Below are 21,248 nucleotides of genomic sequence, written 5' to 3' on the forward strand. Positions count from 1 at the left end.
AACTCAATATGGGTTGTGCCATGGGTAAGGAAAAAGCCTCCAGGAAAACAAAAGAAGGAAAAGGCAATGGAAATGGAGGCGGGGTCCCTTACAACATACCTCCAGAAAGTCCTTTGGGCAGGATGTTGTGGAATTGGCAAAATAATATTTGTACAAGGGAAAAAGAAAGATGATTAAATATTGTTGCTTCGTATGGACTAAGGAATCCATTCTTCATCCCGCCTCTTCCGGCCAAAATACAGGTCGGACAAAGACTGGGTTTGTAAATATCTGAATTTATTTGTCAATGAGTGAGAGAGAGAGAGAGAATGAAAAAAAGCTGTACAGCTGGTAGAAAGTTTAACCCTTTGTGATTTGGTTTGAATGCACATTTGTTTGTTGGTGATTGAATGTTTGCGTTTTATTCCCTGGAGCTTGAGTTCCAGGACTGTGTTGAATCTGATTTTTATTATGGAACATTAACATGATTTCTTTTAAGGTTAAGGATTCTATAGAGATTATGGGAAAAAAAAGAATGATATCTTCTGTTCTTCTTACAGGTCATAACTGCCTTACTATCAGTTTCTAACTAATCTCTTTTATCTTTACATAAAAGCGATTTATGGAGGACAGTTGAAGTTTCAGTTCAACATTAGATTGTAGTAAAAACAAAATTCTGTGGTTAATATCTGTGACCTTGGATTCGGCCATTGTTCATGCATTAGAAGTTTTTTTTTGAACTAGAATAGACAAATTCTTTTAAGGCAGCTCTGATTATTTCACGACCTATAGTATTGTACTTGAGCAATGATTGGTCATCACTACTTAAGAAAACTAATTTTGGATTTAAATTAAGGGACTAAAACTGGGTGATTACAGTGGATTTCAAAATTGAGAACTGTATGCATTTTACATTTTAAATATTAAATACTGAATAAATGAACGTAAATATATAAATATATTTACAAGTTTGGAACAGGCTTTGAAGTTAGTCAAGCATGAATTGACGAATTGGTGTTTGAAGTTATGGGGAGCTAGAAATATTGCAATATTTCTTTAAAAAAAGAAAAAGGGGAAGAACGTAATGACTTATCCCCTTCGGGAGGTACCAATAGGGGACAAAGAGATTGGGTTTGTAAGTGTCCCCCTCAGCAGTGGGGAGGTCAGAACATTTAAAAAAGAAATGAAGGTCCTGGTTGAGGATCCGGTAGGGTTGTCTGAACAAATTGATCAATTTTTGGGGCCCAGTCTGTATACCTGGGCTGAGTTAATGTCTATTTTGAATATACTATTTACTGGGGAAGAAAGGGGACTTATACGAGGAGCAGCCATTAAAATATGGGACAGGGAGCACCCGATTGGAGATGGGAATGAGACGAAGTTTCCCCTCAGAGAACCCCAGTGGGAAGATCAAAACCCAGAGTATTAAGAAGGAATGAGGGAATTGAAAGACCTGGTTCTAAAAGGAATAAGAGAGGCAGTTCCGAAGTCACAGAATTTGACTAAAGTCTTTGAAGTTAGACAGGAGAAAGATGAGACTCCTTCACTTTTTTTTGCAGAGATTAAGAGACTCAATGTGGAAATATTCTGGAATGAACCCTGAGGACCCAGTGGCACATGGTCTTTTGAAAGCACATTTTGTGACAAAGGCATGGCCAGACATACAGAGAAAGATACAGAGGATAGAAGGGTGGAGTGAAAAGCTATTAGATGAGTTATTAAGAGAGGCACAGAAAGTGTTTGTAAAGAGAGAGGATGAGAGACAAAAACAGAAGGTGAAAATGATGGTAGCTACGGTTGATGAGGTAGTTAAGAAAAGAATGGAACCAGTATTGAGCAACCGGAGCGGCGGGTGGCAGCATGTAGGACAGAGAGGGAGAGGGAGAGAACAAGGGGGAGCATTTGATAGAGGGTTCGAGCGATAGGGGCAGAACTGGAGGTCTCCACAGGCAGGATGCTATTATTGCGGAAAGATAGGGCACTTCAAGCAGGAGTGTCCTGTTCTGAAAAGGGAAGAGAGGGCAATTCTGCTTATGAATTTTGATGAAGAATAGGGGTGTCAGGGGTTCCTGCCCTCGGGGGCCCACCAGGAACCCTTGATAAACCTGAAGGTGGGACCCTATAGGGAAGAGGTAGTCTTCCTAGTAGATACGGGGGCAGCATGGTCATCGCTGAATTTTAAACCAAAGAAAGTAGGAATGTCAACACGGTCAATTACTGTTTCGGGGGTAAAAGGGGAAGGATTTACTGTTCCAGTATTTGAGCCTATGATGATAGAAGGTCCTAAGGACAAGGTCACAGGGGAACTGCTGTATATCCCCGATATAGGAAGTAACTTACTAGGGAGAGACTTAATTATCCTTTTAGGACTGGAGATTGGAATTCAGGAAAAAGAATTAGTTGTACAATGGCAATGTTGGCAGAGGATGTGGAGAGATAGACCCTATTGTATGGGCTAGGGAAGGGAATCGTGGAAAACTACAGATCCCTCCCCTTGAAGTAAATTTTTAAATAAAGGAAAAGGGGACGTTGTCTGTGATCGACAATATCCCATTTCCATAGAAGGTAAACGAGGACTGCAGCCAGTAATTGAGGGACTGATTAGAGATGGACTGTTGGAGCCATGTATGTCTCCTTATAATACCCCAATACTATCAGTGCGGAAATCTGATGGAACTTATCGATTGGTGCAAGATTTGAGAACATTAAATCGAATAGTACAGATCAGGCACCCAGTGATGCTAACTCCCTATACATTATTAAGTAAGGTCCCTCATGACCACAAATGGTTTAGTGTGATAGATTTAAAGGATGCCTTTTGGGCTTGTCCCTTGGCAGAGGAAGGTAGGAATTTGTTTGCCTTTGAGTGGGAAGACCCTAAGACAGGACAGAAACAGCAATACCAGTGGACTGTGCTTCCCCAGGGGTTTACGGAATCCCCAGATTTATTTGGACAGATGTTAGAACAAATATTGGAGAAACTTAGCAGCCCCAAGGGGACTACCCTGTTGCAGTATGTAGACGACCTCTTAGTAATAGGAAAAAGAAGAGAAAGAGTAGTAGAAGCCACTAACAAATTATTGAATTTCCTGGGCCAGCAGGGACTGAGGGTATCTAAGAACAAACTACAATATGTGGAGCAAGAAGTGAAATACTTGGGACATTTAGTTAGTGAGGGAAAGCGAAAGATAAGCCCGGAACGGATAGAGGGAATAGTGGGAATGCCGCTACCCAGCACTAAACGGGAGTTACACAAATTTTTGGGTCTCACGGGTTATTGCAGATTGTGGATTGATTACTATGCACAGAAGACTAAGAAATTATATCTCAGACTATTAGAGGGGGAACCAAAATGTCTAAGTTGGGATGATGAGGCAAAAGAGATCTGATCCATGCCCCCGTGTTAGCCTTACCTTCCCTAGATAAACCTTTCCACCTCTTTGCCACCGTGGATAAGGGAGCGGCTTTGGGAGTATTAACCCAGAGGGGGGAAGGAATTAGTACATGAAGAATTGATTAAACGGGTCTTGGAATCCCTATTACTCCCCCAAGAAATAGCAGTAGTGCATGTAAATGGTCATCAGAAAGGAAATGAACCAGAGGTTAGGGGAAATAGATTAGCCGATGAAGTGGCTGGGGAAGCCACCCTGAACCCATAAGAAGTGACGATTCATTCCCTAATACCTAATACCTAGGGAAGCTCCTATATTTACTGAAAGTGAAGAAAAAGAATTGAGAGATTTAGGGGCTGTAAAAACAGCAGACTGGCATTGGATGTTACCTGATGGAAGGAGAATGTTAAACAAAATGATAATGCGAGAGATTATGGCTGTCCTACATCAAGGCAGCCACTGGGGAGTACAAGCAATGTGTGATTTGGTTCTTTGGGAATATGTATGTAAAGGAATATATACAATTGTCAAACAAATATGTGAGGGATGTATCATATGCAGAAAGGTAAATAAGAAAGTCTTGAGAAAACAGACCCTGGGAGGAAGAGACCCAGGATTGAGACCTTTCCAGAGTATACAAGTAGATTATACTGAACTACCCAGGGTAGGGAGACTAAAATATATGCTAGTCATAGTAGATCATTTATCTGGTTGGGTTGAGGCATACCCCCTAGCTACTGCCACTGCGAGTGGAGTGTCTAAAACAATATTGGAGCACATAATTCCCCGATATGGGCTAGTGAATCGTTTCGATTCCGACCAAGGAACTCACTTTACCTCTAAGGTGTTACAGGGGGTAATGAAAGGGTTGGGAATTTCCTGGGAGTTCCATCCTCCATGGCACCCGCCATCATCGGGAAGGGTTGAGAGAATGAACCAAACACTCAAACGACAGCTCTCTAAATTGATAATAGAAACCAGACTCCCTTGGACCAAATGTTTACCGATAGCTCTCTTGCGAGTATGAACAGCCCCAAGGAAAGACTTGGGACTATCCCCCTATGAAATCTTATTTGGATTACCTTACTTGGGAACAAATGGCGAATTGCCAATTCCCGAAACTAAAGATTTGTTTTTAAAGAAGTATGTGCTGGGCTTGTCCTCCTCTTTGTCTTTCCTCAGGAAACAGGGTTTATTGGCACAGACTCCACCCCTTGAATTCACCGTTCATCCCATCCAGGCGGGCGATTGAATCTTAGTAAAATCATGGACAGAGACTAAATTGCAGCCGGACTGGGAAGGGCCGTACCAGGCTCTTTTGACTATCGAAACGGCAATAAGGACAGCAGAGAAAGGCTGGACTTCTTCCAGTTGAGGAAGAAGTCTGGACAGCCGAATCAACGCAAGACCCACTGAAACTCAGGCTAAAGAGACTTTGAGTAACTAATTATACAGTGGTGACGCGAGCGCGGGATTATTTCTGTAAGATTGTATATTAAGTCTTTTTGTGCTCAGCATGATGTTTAGAATACTGGGAATGCTTAGAATTATGATGCTAGCCCTTTTAGTATTGGGATTTCATCAAATATCATTTTCATATGTGTTATTAGCGGTTCCTGAATCTGATAATCCACAAGTAATAGACGCTGATGTATGCAGCTTAGTAAATTGTGGGGATGTAGATATTCAGAGACAGTACCGCAGCTTTGAGATACATCTTAAGTCCTATGGGGATGGCCTTGGGGATGGTACTTAGTATAATGGTCTCGTCACAGTGCACCGGACCCCCTTCCGACCAGCTCGCGACTGTCCCAATAAAAAGTGTAACCCAATATACCTAACAATAAGGAAAACCACATGGCACGAAACAATCCTGGGGGGGAGGGGGCACCTATGAGATACAATGAAATGAAACGTTTGGGATAGAAATGAAAGCAAATGGGAAGGATTTCTTGGGCTGTTGTTTCCGAATTAGTACAGGACAGGGAAAACGGGTAGAACTACTGGGTAATAAGATACAATCTTTCACTCTTCCCAATGATCCTAAAGTAGTAAAATTTATAGAGGTAAAGGACTTGAAACAGACCATTGAAATAGAAATTGGGTATGGGGATGCAACTGCCTGGGTTGAATGGGTAAAGCATACTGTAAAAAGTTTGAACAAAAGCAATTGCTATGCATGTGCCTCCGGTCGGCCAGTGACCCAGGTGGTTCCCTTTCCGCTCGGGTGGAAGCTAGACAGGAAGGGCATGAAATGTATGATAGCCCTGTATCAGGATGAGACTGCATGGAATGATAGGAATTGTACCTCCCTATCACTGATATTCCCTCCCTTGGAGAAGAAAGATGCAAAAGATCCCCCCCTATTTTCCGCCGCAGTTGGAAATCACACATCGTGTGTGTAGACGAGGTACAAGTCGATCAAAAGATTTGGGGGAGCTGAAATTATGTACAGAGATTAAGAATGTTACCGAAACAGAGAAGGGAGGGAACTACTCAGCACTAAAGGTTCCCCGAGCGGATCTGTGGTGGGACTGTGGAGGCAAAATATTGAGACCCACACTACCTCCAGATTGGAGAGGGATATGTGCAATTGTACAATTGGCAATTCCATTTACCCTGGAATTTGAGAAGGAAAAGATAGGAGGGAAAAAGGGAAGGGGTAAGAGATTACTGTTAGACACTTCTTTCGATGACAGGATTTATCTGTGGGCGGCACAGTGGCACAGCGCCAGAGACCTGGGTTCAATTCCCGCCTCAGGCGACTGACTGTGTGGAGTTTGCACATTCTCCCCGTGTCTGCGTGGGTTTCCTCCAGGTGCTCCGGTTTCCTCCCACAGTCCAAAGATGTGCAGGTCAGGTGAATTGGCCATGCTAAATTGCCCGTAGTGTTAGGTAAGGGGTAGATGTAGGGGTATGGGTGGGTTGCGCTTCGGCGGGTCGGTGTGGACTTGTTGGGCCGAAGGGCCTGTTTCCACACTGTAAGTAATCTAATCTAATCTAATCTCGATTCGGTAGGAGTCCCTAGGGGAGTACCTGATGAATTCAAGGCTTGTAACCAGATTGCAGCAGGCTTTGAGTCAGCTCTCTTCTGGTGGGTAACAATTAATAAAAATGTAGATTGGATAAATTGCATTTTCTATAATCAACAGCGATTTATAAATTATACAAGAGATGCGGTTAAAGGAATATCAGAACAGCTTGATGCAACAAGTAAGATGTCATGGGAACACAGAATGGTCCTTGATATGATTTTAGCAGAAAAAGGGTGTGTGTGTGTGTGTGTATGTGTGTGTGTGATGTTAGGAGGAAGCTGTTGTACCTTTATTCCTAATAACACTGCACCTGATGGTTCAATTACTCGGGCCTTAAGGGGATTGACTAGCTTAGCAGAGGAACTGGCTGAGAATCCAGGAGTAGACACATCTCTCACAGGATGGCTTGAGTCCTGGTTTGGAAGGTAGAAGGGGGTGGTGGTTTCTATCCTTACTTCCCTGATAGTAGTAGTCGGGGTATTGGTGGCCATTGGCTGTTGTATCATACCCTGTATACGAGGGTTCACCCAAAGACTGATTGAAACAGCCTTGATGAAACAGGTGCCCCTAAAAGAAAAATGCAGAAGATAACAAATGGTAATTAAAAGAAAAGGGGGAAATTATGGGATATAGGTAAATTAATGTTACTTCTGCAATTCTGCAATTCCATTTTACAAAGTAAAACGAACTCACACCAGTGTGTAATTGTTTTAGCCACGAGCTGAGTCAACAAGAATGGAAACAATGTGGAGGAAATATATAATTGTTTTTGTATTAGCTAAAACTGTATGTCAGAATGAAATGTGACTGCAAAACAATGGTAGACATTACGGGCAAGTAGATAAGATGTTGTGAGGGGATGAAGTTAAGCTAGATACGCCTGTACAAACAGTAGGTATAAACATCTGTTTCCCACTTTTACAGAGACAGAGGAACAAACCCCAATTAAAAGGGTCATAGGGATCAGAACGGCCTCGGGAAAGGCACAGATGAAGGGGGTAGATAATGATGAAGAAAGAATATGCCTAACAATGACCTACAGCAGGATGAGGTCAAACAGCCTTGTGAGGCCAGAAATAAACATTTTGTCACAGACAAGGCCGGATAAGGCAAGAGATAAACAGGGGTAATGGGGGCCGGTCTTAGGGAAGTGGAAGATGTAAGCAGGGGAGGAGCAATGTAAAACAAAAGAAATCAAATTATATAAATGTTGTGTATGAATTGAATTTGGTGTGTATGTCCTCTGCCTTATAGACACTGGACATCACACCCACTTGCAAGTGTAAAATAAATGACACTACTGATTCAGATCTTGTCTCGGACTGAAATTATTGAAATGAGTGGGCTTTGTTTCTCACAAGAGGAACTAGGAGAGTGGAATGGAGTGCTTACAGGAAACAGGGTGCAAGGCTGTGTAGTCCAAGTAGCTGTGGGAGTCGCTGGGTTCATATGAGTGGCCAGTCTAACCCCAGAACTGGAAACAGAGATGTCAAGGAAGGGAGGAGTCAGAGATACACCAGGTGCAAGAAAGGCGGGGTGGAAATTGGAAGTTAAATCGATGAACCTTTCCAATTCCAGATGAGAGATGGAAGCAGCACCGATGATCTCACCAATATATCAGAGAAAGAGTTGTGGGTGGGGTCCAGAATAGGACTGGAACAAGGAATGTTCTACGTATCCCTCGAAGAGAGGCATAACTAGCGCCCAGGCAAGTACTCATGCCCACCCCTCTGGCCTGAAGAAAATGAGAGGAATTAAAAGAGAAGTTGTTGAGTCAGAACGAGTTCAGCCAGGCGAGGGGGGTGGTGGGTGGGAACGGTTCAGGCCTTTTTTCCAGAAAGAAGAGGAGAGCCCTGAGACCATCCTCGTGGGGGGTAGATGCGTAAAAGGATTGCACGTCCATGGTGAAGAGGAGGCGGCTGGAGCTTGCAAACTGGAAATATCTGAAACTGGTGTAAAGCATCAAAGGAATCATGGATATAAGTGTGCAGGGACTGGACCAATGAGAAAATACTGAGTCAAGGTAGGAATAGATGGGTTCTATGGGGCAGGAGCAGGCTGAAACAATGGTTGGCCCCAGTAGTCCTGCTTGTGGATTTTCAGAAGGAGGTGGAAGCGAGCTATGTGGGGCTGGGCGTTTATCAGTTGGAGGCAGTGGGGGTGAGATTGCCAGATGAAATGACGTCAGTGACTGTAGTCAATGGCCTGATGTGCCATGGTAGAGTCATGGTCCAGGGAAAGATAGGAGGAGGTATCTGACAGCTGACACTCAGCCTCTGCAATGTAGAGGTCAGTACACCAACCTACAATGGCAACTAAGGATTCTCAGCACTGTTGTCGATAGGGCCCTCAACTGGGTCTGACCCATCTCCCACACTTCTGCCCTCACCCCCTCTCTTCCCTCCCGCAACAGCAACAGGGCTCCCCTTGTCCTCCATCCCACAAGCATCCACATACAGAAGATCATCAGTCATCATTTCTGCCACCTCCTGCAAGATGCCAGCACCAGACACATATTACCCACCCTTCCCTTGTCTACCTTTCGCATGGACTTTTTCCTTCGGGACACCCTGGTCCACTCTTTCTTCACTCCCAATATCACCCCACAGTCCCACAACACCTTCCCCTGCAATGCCAAAAGTGTAACACCTCAGTATCCAAGGGCCCAAACATACCTTCCAGGTGAAGCAGCACTTACCTGCACTTCACACATTCTACTCTACTGCATTTGCTGCTCATAATGTGATCTCCTCTACATTGGGGAAACAAAGCTACCATCAGTTCTGAGGAAGGGTCACCGGACCCAAAACGTTAACGGATTTCTCTTCACAGATGCTGCCAGACCTGCTGAGCTTTTCCAGAAACTACTGTTTTTGTCGCAGCTTTATCAAATAGCATAACTTGAAAAAACTCAAGAAAAACTTTGAAAACGTTAGAAGTGACTGAAACAATGTAGAGTTGAAAACTGACCCCGAATAAAAGGTTGTTACCTCAAGATAACTAGGTACGTAAAATATGTTAATATTTCATTGGATTTCAGGATTTTAATTAGCATTTTGACATCATATTTCATAGTGATTGGTTTGAGTTTAACAAGAAATGGAATACTTACTTGTTCTCAATATTGTTAAGCTACTTGGCTTTATCTACTTATCCCTGTACAAATATATGGGGTTTAAACATGTCTCCATTAATCTGTACCTAAGCATTCTGGATTTAGGCGAGTGGAACATGCCCTGTACGAAAACAGAAATTGTAGCAAGATGAAAATTTCTGAAAAGGGTTATTCAGAATTTCTTAAATGGATTAATGCAGTTCCACACTTGTGAGCTATTCAAAGGACTTCAAAAAATTATTTCATTTAACAAAGTTGGACAGGCACTGCATTTACAGGTAGGTGGTGTAGGGTGAGAATCCCTGCAGTCTCAGCTAGATGTGGAACCATATTGTGGGCAAAAATGAAATGAATGGCCATACCCAGGAATGGTAAAAGAACAATATTATTTGATGTCAATAATATGTTCACACACACACACACACACACATACAGTGGTACAATAACCGTTAACATTTATACCATCACATTTTCAACTTCCTTTACACAGGAATAGACCTCCAGTCAGTCAGTCAATCTGTCAATGTCTTTTCCCTCTAGTTTTCAGTGGTTGACTGTTAACCACTCAGCTGCAGTAGCAAGTTTTGAAGCATTGCGTCTTTTAAGAAAATTTCTGACACATTCAGACCTGTCAAGGCATCCATCAAGGTTTTTTTAAAATCAGCAAGTCTGGACAAAACAGGAGTCTTATCTCACACTGATTTTTCAAAATTTTCATGCATTACAAAGCTCTGGTTGTTATACCATAAGATCATAAGATGTAGGATCAGAATTATACCATTCAGCCCATCCTATCTGCTTCACCATTTGATCATGGCTGATATGTTTCTCAATCCCATTCTTTTGGATCCTCCCCGTGACCCTTAATCCCCTTACCAAACAAGAACCTATCAATCTCTGTCTGAAAAGCACTCAATGACTTTGCCTCCCTAGCCCACTGCAGCAACGAGTTCCACTGAGTCATCACTGTTTGGTTGAAGAAATTTCTCCTCACCTCAGTTCTAAAGGTTTATTCCTTCACCCTGAGTCTGTGCTCGCAGTTTCTAATCTCCCCTGCTAAGTGGAAATATTTTCTCCATATCCATTCAAACAGACATCTCAGTATTCCACATACTTCAATGAGATCCCGCCTCATCTTTCAAAACAGCATTGAGTACAAATTTAGAGTCCTCAACCATTCCTTATATGGCAAGCCCTTCAACGCCGGGATCTTTCTTGTATATTTCCATTGGACCTACTTCAATGCCCAGCACATCCTTCCTCAGATACTGGGCCCAAAACCAATAACAATATTCTAAACGTGGTCTTACCAGAGGTTTATACAGCATCAACAGTACATCTCTGTTCTTGTATTCTAGCCCTCTCAAAATGAATGCTTCATTGCATTTGCCTTCCTAACTGCCAACTGAACCTGGATGTTCACCTTAAGGGAATGCTGAACCAGGACTTCCCAAGTCCCTTTGTGTTTCAGATTTCTGAAGCCTTTCCCCATTTAGATAATAGTCTATGCCTCTATTCTTCTGACCAAAATATATAACCTCACATTTTGCCACATTGTATCCATCTGTCATTTCTTTGCCCACTCACCTAGCATATTGAAGTCCTCCTGCGGCTACCCCATTTCCTAAACACTACCTATTCCTGCACTTATCTTCGTGTCATCTATAAACTTAGTAATGATGCCTTCAACTCATTCATTTAAACTATTAGTGGTCCCAATATGGAATCTTGAAGAACACCAGTAGTCACCTGCTGCCATCCTGATAAAGACCCTTTTATCTTAACTGTCTGCCTTCTGCCAGTTAGCCAATCCTCTATCCATGCTATTACCTTACCCCTAACACCATGGACTCTTATCTTATTTAGCAACCTCCTCGGTGTCTCCTTGTCAAAAGCCTTTTGGAAATCCAAACAAATCACATCCACTGGCTCTCCTTGGTCTAACTTGCCTGTTACCTCCTCAAAGAATTCCACCAAATTTGCCAGAAGTGATCTCCCCATGACAAAGCTGTGCTGACTCAGCCCTACATTATATGGGTATGTAGGTGGCCCCCACCAACCCACCCTCCACACCCAGCACCTTCCCTTGCTACTGCAAGAGGTGTAAAACATACGCCCACACCTCCTTCCCCTCACCTTCATCCAATGCCCCAAAGGATTCTTCCACATCTAGCAGAGATTTTCCTGCACATATAAAACTCCTTATTTACAGTGTCCATTGCTCCTGATGTAGTCTCCTCTACATTGGGCAGACAGGATGCCAACTTGCAGAACTGTTCAGGGAACATCTCTGTGCACCTAACAACCCCACCACCCTGTGGCTGACCACTTCAACATCCCCTCCCACTTCACCAGGGATATGCAAGTCCTGGGCTTCCTCCACCACCAAATCCAAGCCATCCAATGCCTGGAAGAGGAACGCCTCATCTTCTGCCTTGGGACTGTCCAACCACACAGCATGAACATCGACTTCACCAGTTTCCTCATCTCCTCTCCACCCACCCTATCTTAGATCCAACCCTCTAATGCGACACTGTCCTCTTGAACCATCCTACCTATCATCTTCCTTTCCATGTATCTGCTCCACCCTTCTCTCTGACCTATCACCATCACTCTCTACTATTATCTACCTATCACCTTCCAAGCTACCTTACCCCCAGCACCATCCCCTTCCCATTTATCTCTCGGCCTCCTTTGCCCCCCGACCCCCCCATTCCTGATGAAGGGCTTATCGACCCTTTTGCTCCTGGATGCTGCCTGACCTGCTGTGCTTTTTCTGCACCACATTTCTTGACCCTATATTACCATACACTCCAAATATTCTGCAATCTCATTCTTAATAATGAACTCTAAAATCTTACCAACAACTGAGGTCAGGTTAACTGGTCTAGAATTTGCCATTCTCTGCCTCCCTCCACTCTTAAATAAGGGTGATACATTCAACATTTTCTAGTCCTCTGCAACCTTCTTTCACTCCAATGATTCCTGAAAGATCTGGATGTAAACTTGCTCACTGAGCTGGAAGGCTCATTTTCAGACATTTCATCACCATACTAGGTAACATCTTCACTGAGCCTCTGGACAGAGCACCGCTGGTGTTTCCTGCTTTTTATTTATATGTTTGGGTTTCCTTGGGTTGGTGATGTCATTTCCTGTGGTGACATCATCTTCTATGATGATGCCATTTCCAGTTCTTTTTCTCAGCGGGTGGTATATGGGATCCAAGTCAATGTGTTTGTGATAGAGTTCTGGTTGGAATGTCATGCTTCTAGGAATTCTTGTGCATGTCTCTGTTCGGCTTGTCCTAGGATGGATGTGTTGTCCCAGTCGAAGTGATATCCTTCCTTATCTCTATGTAAGGATATAAGTGAGAGAGGGTCATGTCGTTTTGTAGCTAGTTGATGTTCATGTATCCTGGTGGCTAGTTTTCTGCCTGTTTGTCCAACGTAGTAATTGTTACAGTTGTTGCACAGCATTTTGTAAAGGACATTAGTTTTGCTTGTTGTCTGTGTACAGTCTTTCAAATACATGAGCTGCTGTTTTAGTGTGTTAGTGGGTTTGTGGGCTACCATGATGCTAAGAGGTCTGAGTAGTCTGGCAGTCATTTCCAAGAAGTCTTTGACGTTGGGGAGAATGGCTAGGGTTTTTGACACATTTTGTCTGCTTGTTTGGGTTTGTTGCTGAGAAATCAGCGGACTGTGTTCATTGGGTACCCATTCTTTTTGAATACACTGTATGGGTGATTTTCCTCTGCTTGCATGATTCTTCTGTGCTGCAGTGTGTGGTGGCTTGTTGAAATAATGTTCTCATGCAGTTTCGTTTGTGATGATTGCTTCTGTATTTAAATATTTGGTCTGTATGTGTTGTTTTCCTGTAGACGCTGGTTTGAAGTTCCCCATTGTCTGTTCGGTCGACTGTGACATCTAGGAATGGCAGCTTGTTTTTGTTTTCCTCTTCTTAAGTGAATTTTATGCCAGTAAGGGTCTTATTGATGGTCTTGAAGGTTTCTTCTAATTTGTTTCGTTTAGTGATGACAAAAGTGTCATCCACGTAGCGGACCCAAAGTTTGGGTTGGATGGTTGGCAGAGCTGTTCGTTGGAGTCTGTGCATTACTGCCTCTGCTAAGAATCCTGATATCAGAGAACCAATGGGTGTTCCGTTGGTTTGTCTGTCATTTTTGTTGTTGAAGGTGAAGTGGATGGTAAGTCATAGGTCCACTAGCTTGATGATACTGTCTTGGTGATGAAGTTGGTGGTGTTTGGTGTTTTTGTCTCTGGGTCTTCCAACTCAGCAAGCAAACCTACATCGAGATCCTCAACTTGAACTTCAAATCTTCTCAAAACTCACTAATTCCTGAAAGATCACTACCAACACCTGATATATAGTCAATCCAGTCTGGGTGATTTACTCACCTCTAAACTTTCAAACTTCCCCAGCACCTTCTCCGTAGTAATGGCCACAATAATCACCTCCGGCCCCTAACTCTCTTGAAGTTTTAGTATGTTGCTGGTGTCTGCCACTGTTGAGACTAATGCAAAGTTCCTATTCAGTTCATCTGAAAATTTTTTGTTCCCCATTTATATTTCTTCGGCCTTATTTTCCAGTCCATTGTCTTCCCTGTTAGGGTTCTCTTCTAATCAACTCTGGCTAGTTCCTTCCTTATGTCTTTGCAGTTGTCTTTACTCAATTGTAACACTGTTATATTTGATTCATCTGGTTGTTGATCTCTCCTTGAATATATCTCTCAAATGTATGGTGTCCAACAATCATTCATCATCCCATGGAAGTGGGGTTTGCATTTAGTTCATGGAACATCAAAATCAATGCAGTAAGGACAAATCTTCTCTTCGAACAGTGGAAAACCCATCTATGGAGGCTAAACAACAGCTGGGGGAAATATTTTTGGGAACAAGGCCAAATCCTACAATCAAATAATATTGTTGCTGACTACCTTATTGTTTAATTTTGACTTAATCAAAGCATAATCACTCATGTTAAAATCAGCCTTTAATAAGCAATAATTCGGTCTAGATCAGGTTTAATTACAAGTCAAAAGTGAAACAGAAATTAGATGTAAAAGATAAATTTGCAAAACAGAAACACTATTGCAGCAATAGATTTAAAGGAGAATTTTTTTTTAATCCACTTAATCCACTCAACATGTAGCTGCCTGATGTCACAACCTACCTGACACTGTCCTGTAAAGTGATTTGGGTATCCACGATGTACATATACATTTTTTTTTTACAGATGGCAATGTTTACCAATGGATTGATACACATTATAAGTCAAGAAAATAGATTATGAAAACTCAAATTATATGATTTCCATCACAGATATGTGATGATCCTCTCGGGCAAGTTTTGCTATTCTTTACAGGAGCAGAGGGATGCATGCTTTTCTGAGGATGAATTTCAGTTAATTGATTTGCTTCCACTAATCTTAATCAACAGAAAATTATGGCCTTATGAATTGGATGGCATGACCTCTGTTCAGCAGCAGAGCCTTGCAGAACTTATTGTTGATAACTCACAAAGAATTAATTGTATTTGTGACATGCTTAAAAGATTAAACAAAAATCACATGGCAATTGTGTACAGTAAGGAAACAAAGTGTTAAAAATAGAACAGTGTGATTTTTTTCCCATTACAGATTACCTGAGAACTTATTCATTTATATCCTAGTTTTGTTTTAGATCTGTATTTAGCATGAAGCTTCAATTTGCTTTGACTTGATTTAATTACATCATCTAAGTTCAATATGTTACTTCCTAATGGCATGTCCTCACTGACGTTACTTTGAAATGGATTCTGGGTACTTATTCTGTACATGGGCAGCACGGTGGCACAGTGGTTAGCACTGCTGCCTCACAGTGCCAGAGACCCGGGTACAATTCCCACCTCAGGTGACTGACTGTGTGGAGTTTGCACATTCTCCCTGTGTCTACGTGGGTTTCCTCCGGGTGCTCCAGTTTCCTCCCACAGTCCAAAAATGTGCAGGTTAGGTAAATTGGCCATGTTAAATTGCCTGTAGTGTTAAGTGAAGGGGTAAATGTAGGGGAATGGGTCTGGGTGGGTTGCGCTTTGGCGTGTCGGTGTGGACTTGTTGGGCCAAAGGGCCTGTTTCCACATTGTAAGTAATCTAATCTAATCTATAAGGCTATTTGTATAGAGAGTGTTCCACCTGAATCTATGCAGGGCCAGAAGCTGAGTGAGGGTAAAAAGAACATAGAACAATACAGCACAGAATCAGACTCTTCGGCCATCTAAGCCTGCACCAACATGTTTTGCCCTTCTCCACTAAAAATGTCTTTTTACTTACAGGATCCATGTCCCTCTATTCTCTTTCCTATTCATGTATTCATCCTGGTGTTTCTTGAATGCTGCCATTGTGCTCCTGTGCCAGAACATTCCAGGCACTCATCACCCTTTGTGTGAACAACTTGCCTTTGAAACTCCCCCCCCTCCCCCCCCACCACTCTGCACCTTGATCCTGTGTCCTGTAGTAATTGATCTCTCCACCCTGGCAAAAAGCCTCTAATCACGACATTCACAATCTTATAAACATCTGTCAGGTTACCCCTCAACATCCTGCATTCCAGTAAAAAACAATCCCAGTCTAGCCAACCTTTCTTCATAACTAATTTCCCCCATACCAGGCAATACCCTGGTAAATATTTTCTGTACCCTCTCCAAAGCATCCACATCCTTCTGGGAGTGTGGTGATCAGAATTTTATGCAATATACCAAGTATGGCCTAACTAAAGCTCTAAAAAGCTGTAGCATAATTTGTCTATCCTCACACTCAATGCCCCTTCCAATACCCTCTCTCATTATGTCAAGGGCATCTTGAAATCCATTGAACAGGGGATTTCCAGTTTCTGTTGTGACACTACATATTTCTCAGGGAAACTCAGCACCCAACGACTAGGCAAACTGCAAACATTCCTCGTTACAATGGATGGGTCAGCACTCTACACCAGCATCCCCTACAATGATGGCATCGCTGCAACCAACAACTGCCAATCTCCGACCACCTTGCTACAACTTAACCGCTTTATCCTCGACCACAACACTTTCACCTTTGACAACCAGTTCTTCATCCAGACGCATAGAACAGCCATGGGGACCAAATTTGCACCCCAATATGCCAACATTTTCATGCACAAGTTCGAACAAGACTTATTTGATGCACAGAACCTCCAACCAGCGCCATTTTCTTCCTCTGGACCCATGGCGAGTAGTCAATGAAACAACTACACAGTGATATCAATAAGTTTCATCCCATCATCAGACTTACCAGGGACTACCCTTTACTATCTGTCTCATTCTTGGACAGGCGCATCTCCAATAAGGATGGGCACCTCAGCACCTCAGTCTACCACAAACCCATAGATAACCTCACAATGGTACACTTCTCTAGCTTCCACCCTAAACATATTAAAACAGCCATCCCCTATGGACAAGCTTTATGTATACACAGGTTCTGTTCAGATGAGGAGGAACACAATGGACACCTGAGGGTGCTCAAGGATGCCCTCACAAGATCTGGGTATGATGCTCAACTCATCGATCGCCACTGCCACAATGAGAAACCGTAATGACATCCTCAGGAGACAGACACAGGATGCAACCGATAGGGTACCTTTCGTGGTCGAGTACTTCCTGGGAGCGGAGAAACTACACCTTGTTCTTCATAGCCTGCAACACATTATCAATGAGGATGAGCACCTCACCAAGACCTTCCTTATGCCTCCACTTCTCATCTTTAAACAACCGCCAAATCTTAAACAGACCATTATTCGCAGCAAACTGCCCAGCCTTCAGGACAACATCAACCACAACACTGTACAACCCTGTCATGGCAACCACTGCAAGATATGTCAGAGTGCCGACATGGATACTGCCATTACACATGGGGACACAACCCACCACGTATGCAGCAGTTACTCATGTTACTCAGCCAACATTGTCTACACATATGCTGCAGGCAAGGAAGCCGTGACGCATAATACATTGGCGAGACCGAGCAGATGCTATGACAATGGATAAATGGACACCGTGCAACAATTACCAGGCTGGAGTGTTCCCTCTCAGTCGGGGAACACTTCAGCGGTCAGGGACATTGGCCTCGGATCTTCGGATGATCATCCTCCAAATCAGACTTCAGGATATGCAACAACGCAAAGTGGCCAAGGAGAAGCTGATATCCAAGTTTGGAACCCACGAGGAAAGCCTCAACTGGGACCTTGGGTTCATGTCACACTACAGGGCACGCACACACACACACACACACACACACACAGACAAGCACAGACTCTCACATACTCACACATTCACGCAGACCCTCTCTCATACAATGCACACACACACTGCACACCCTCTCACAGGCTTATATTCATCACACTCATGCACACACTATACCAAGCATGCAAAAACACTCTCTCACGTGCACTCACACTCATATGCACATACTCATGTGCACACACTGACACTCTCTCTCATACACACACACACAAACAACACATATCTATGGGGTGAATTTGCATTTGCAGAATTGTGTATGCCAATATATTCTATTTTGCTGAAAAAGTGCACAATCTGCAGGCAGTCAATGAAGGCAATCAGTCCATGTAATATTTTATAAATTCCTACTTTGGAAATAGAACCAGTCTGACTCAACATCGGGATACAGACTCTAACCTCACATCTTTAATGCATTGTCTGAGTTGAGATGTCACTTTTTTGTTATAAACCCTTAAGTTTTCTCGGATTACATGAATTATTACACCTCATATTAATGAAGCGAAACCTGCAACCCATTCTAAAAGATGAAAGACTTACCAGCAATCTAGGTGCATTCAATATATCATTTCAGTTGCATTACACTGTAATCTTTCACTATAAATTCTGTGTCTTATGATCCTGTTTCACAGCTACCTGATGAAGGAGCAATGCTTCAAAAGCTAGTGTTTCCAAATACACTTGTTGGACTATAATCTGGTGTTGTGAGATTTTTAACTTTGTCCACCCCAGTCCAACACCAGCTCCTCCACATCACGCCTTTTTTTTCACTACCTTATCTACCTGCACTGCCACATTCAGTGATCTGTGGACCAACATACCCAGATCCTTCTGCATATCAATACTCCTAAAGATTCTGCCATTCACTATATAATTTCCGTCTGTACTTGACCTTCCAAAATCCATCACCTCACACTTGTCCAGATTAAGGTCCATCTGCCATTTATCTGCATTGCCTCCAACTGATCTATATCCTGTTGAAACCTCTGACAATCCTCTTCAATATCTGCAGCTGTACTCATCTCTGTAAATGTATTAATTGATGGTGCAACATCTGAGAACTGGGTGCATTTTGAAAGCACCCCTCATGACCTTTTTTGCTATTATCTCCCGCCTTGCCCAGTGGCACATCATTCCTACCATTCTGCTTCCAAATAGCTTGGTGCATATCAGTGATGACTGTGAGTCTATGGATCAGACATGTGGCATCTTGTTTAAAGCAGCACACAGGCTTTACAAAAGCTGTGGTCATGACCTCTGTGAACTTACCAAGAACCTTTCTTGAAGTTTCATGAAGGCAGTGATTCACCGTGGCAGCTAGTTTTGCAATTCGCTGCTCTGTTAAACCACTCACAATTGAATTGTATATTCAAGCTTCTCCCTGTCAGAAAGATAGAAATATTTTTTGCACAGAAAGCAGTCAGCTAGCCATTTCTGGCAACATCAAAATAAGTCTCTCGTCTAATCTACTGTAGAGTATGTGTTTGGCTACATAGCTGATGTGCCTGTAGGATTCTGAATCTGCATGAGTCTCTATATCTAATTGATCAAATGGATTGGGATTATGTCTTCCAATAGGGACTTTCCACAGCTGGCCCTGCCACCAGTATCTGATCATTCTTGCTAGTGACAGCTGACTCATCAGGTGAGAACTGAAGTAACTTTCTAAGTGGATGCATTGAAGTACGAGTACATGGATGGATGCATGACAGAATTTCCTTTGGTGGTGCAAATTCAAAAGGAATGAGGTTCTCAATTGAATGAGGGTAATGGACACATTTAGATCAGCCATATTGTCACTGAATGGTGGAGCAAACCTGAGGAACCGAATTGCCACCACCTTTTTTCTAATGTCTTGTAATGTTTACTGCACTCATGCTGGCGGTAGAAGTCTAAATGAAAATGATTTAGATGCGGAAAATCACAACTTTAGCAATCACCAGCCTCGAGTCTTCCTTCGGTTCAATCATTAATGAAACTGAGTCAGCATATGAATTTGAGATAATTGTTATTCTGTCAATAGCCATCTGTGAGCTTCCTATATTTCCTGAAAGGCTCAAAGGTGCTTCTTATTTCTAGGGCTTCCTTTTAGCTTCCAATTCCTGTCCCCTTTCATTTGTGTTTTGTACTCTCTTTTTCCACCTACAAGTGACTGAAGGCGATGATGACCATGAGACAGATGCATCATATTACATATGAGTGGACGTGAGTGGCAAAGATGCATAGATAATAGGAAAACATGATAAAAAATTAAGGCTGAACAACAAAATACTATTTCCAGGCCAAGCAGCAGAAACAGCCATAATCTTAATGAATGGCAGAGGAGGCTTGAAGAGTCAAATGCCCTCCCCCTGCTCCTAATCTTCTATGTTTCTTCGCATGGAACACCACAACCTGCAAGTTCTCCTCCAAATCACACAGCACCAGTTCTGAGGAAAGGTCACTCACTCACTCATCTCAAAATGTTAACATCTGATTTCTCTGATTTGGATATGAGCATGAGAGGTGTAGTTAGTAAGTTTGCAGATGACAGCAAAATTGAAGGTGTAGTGGACACTGAAGAAGGTTACCTCAGCATACAACGGGATCTTGATCAGATGGGCCAATGGGCTGAGCAGTAACAGATGGAGTTTAATTTAGATAAATGCAAGGTGCTGCATTTTGGGAAAGCAAATCTTAGCAGGACTTATATACTTATCGGTAAGGTCCTAGGGAAGTGTTGCTGAACAAAAGGACCTTGGAGGCAGGTTCATAGCTCCTTGAAAGTAGTCACAGGTAGATATAATAGCGAAGATAGCATTCGGGATGCTTTCCTTTATTGGTCAGAGTATTGAGTACAGGAGTTGGGAGGTCATGTTGCTGCTGTACAGGACATTGGTTCCGCCACTTTTGGGATATTGTGTGCAATTCTGGTCTCCTTCCTATCAGAAGGATGTTGTGAAACTTGAAAGGGTTCAGAAAAGATTTACAAGGATGTTGCCAGGGTTGGAGGATTTGAGCTATAGGGAGAGTTTGAATAGGCTGGGGCTGTTTTCCCTGGAGCATTGGACGCTGAACAGTGACCTCATAGAGGTTTATAAAATTATGAGGGGTATAGATAGGGTAAACAGACAAGGTCTTTTCCCTGGGATGGAGGAGTGCTGAACTAGAGGGCATAGGTTTAGGGTGAGAAGGAAAAGATATAAAAGAGACCTCAGGGGCAACTTTTTCACGCAGAGGGTGGTGCATGTGTGGGATGGGCTGCCAGAGGAAGTGGTGAAGGCTGGTACAATAACAACATTTAAGAGGCATTTGAATGGGTAGATGAATAGGAAAGGTTTGGAGGGACATGGGCCGGATGCAGCAAGTAGGACTTGATTGGGTTGGGATATCTGGTTGGCATGAACGAGTTGGACCAAAGGGTCTGTTTCCGTGCTGTACATCT

Source organism: Chiloscyllium punctatum, chromosome 6 (genome assembly GCF_047496795.1).
Source record: "Chiloscyllium punctatum isolate Juve2018m chromosome 6, sChiPun1.3, whole genome shotgun sequence".
Taxonomy (NCBI): domain Eukaryota; kingdom Metazoa; phylum Chordata; class Chondrichthyes; order Orectolobiformes; family Hemiscylliidae; genus Chiloscyllium; species Chiloscyllium punctatum.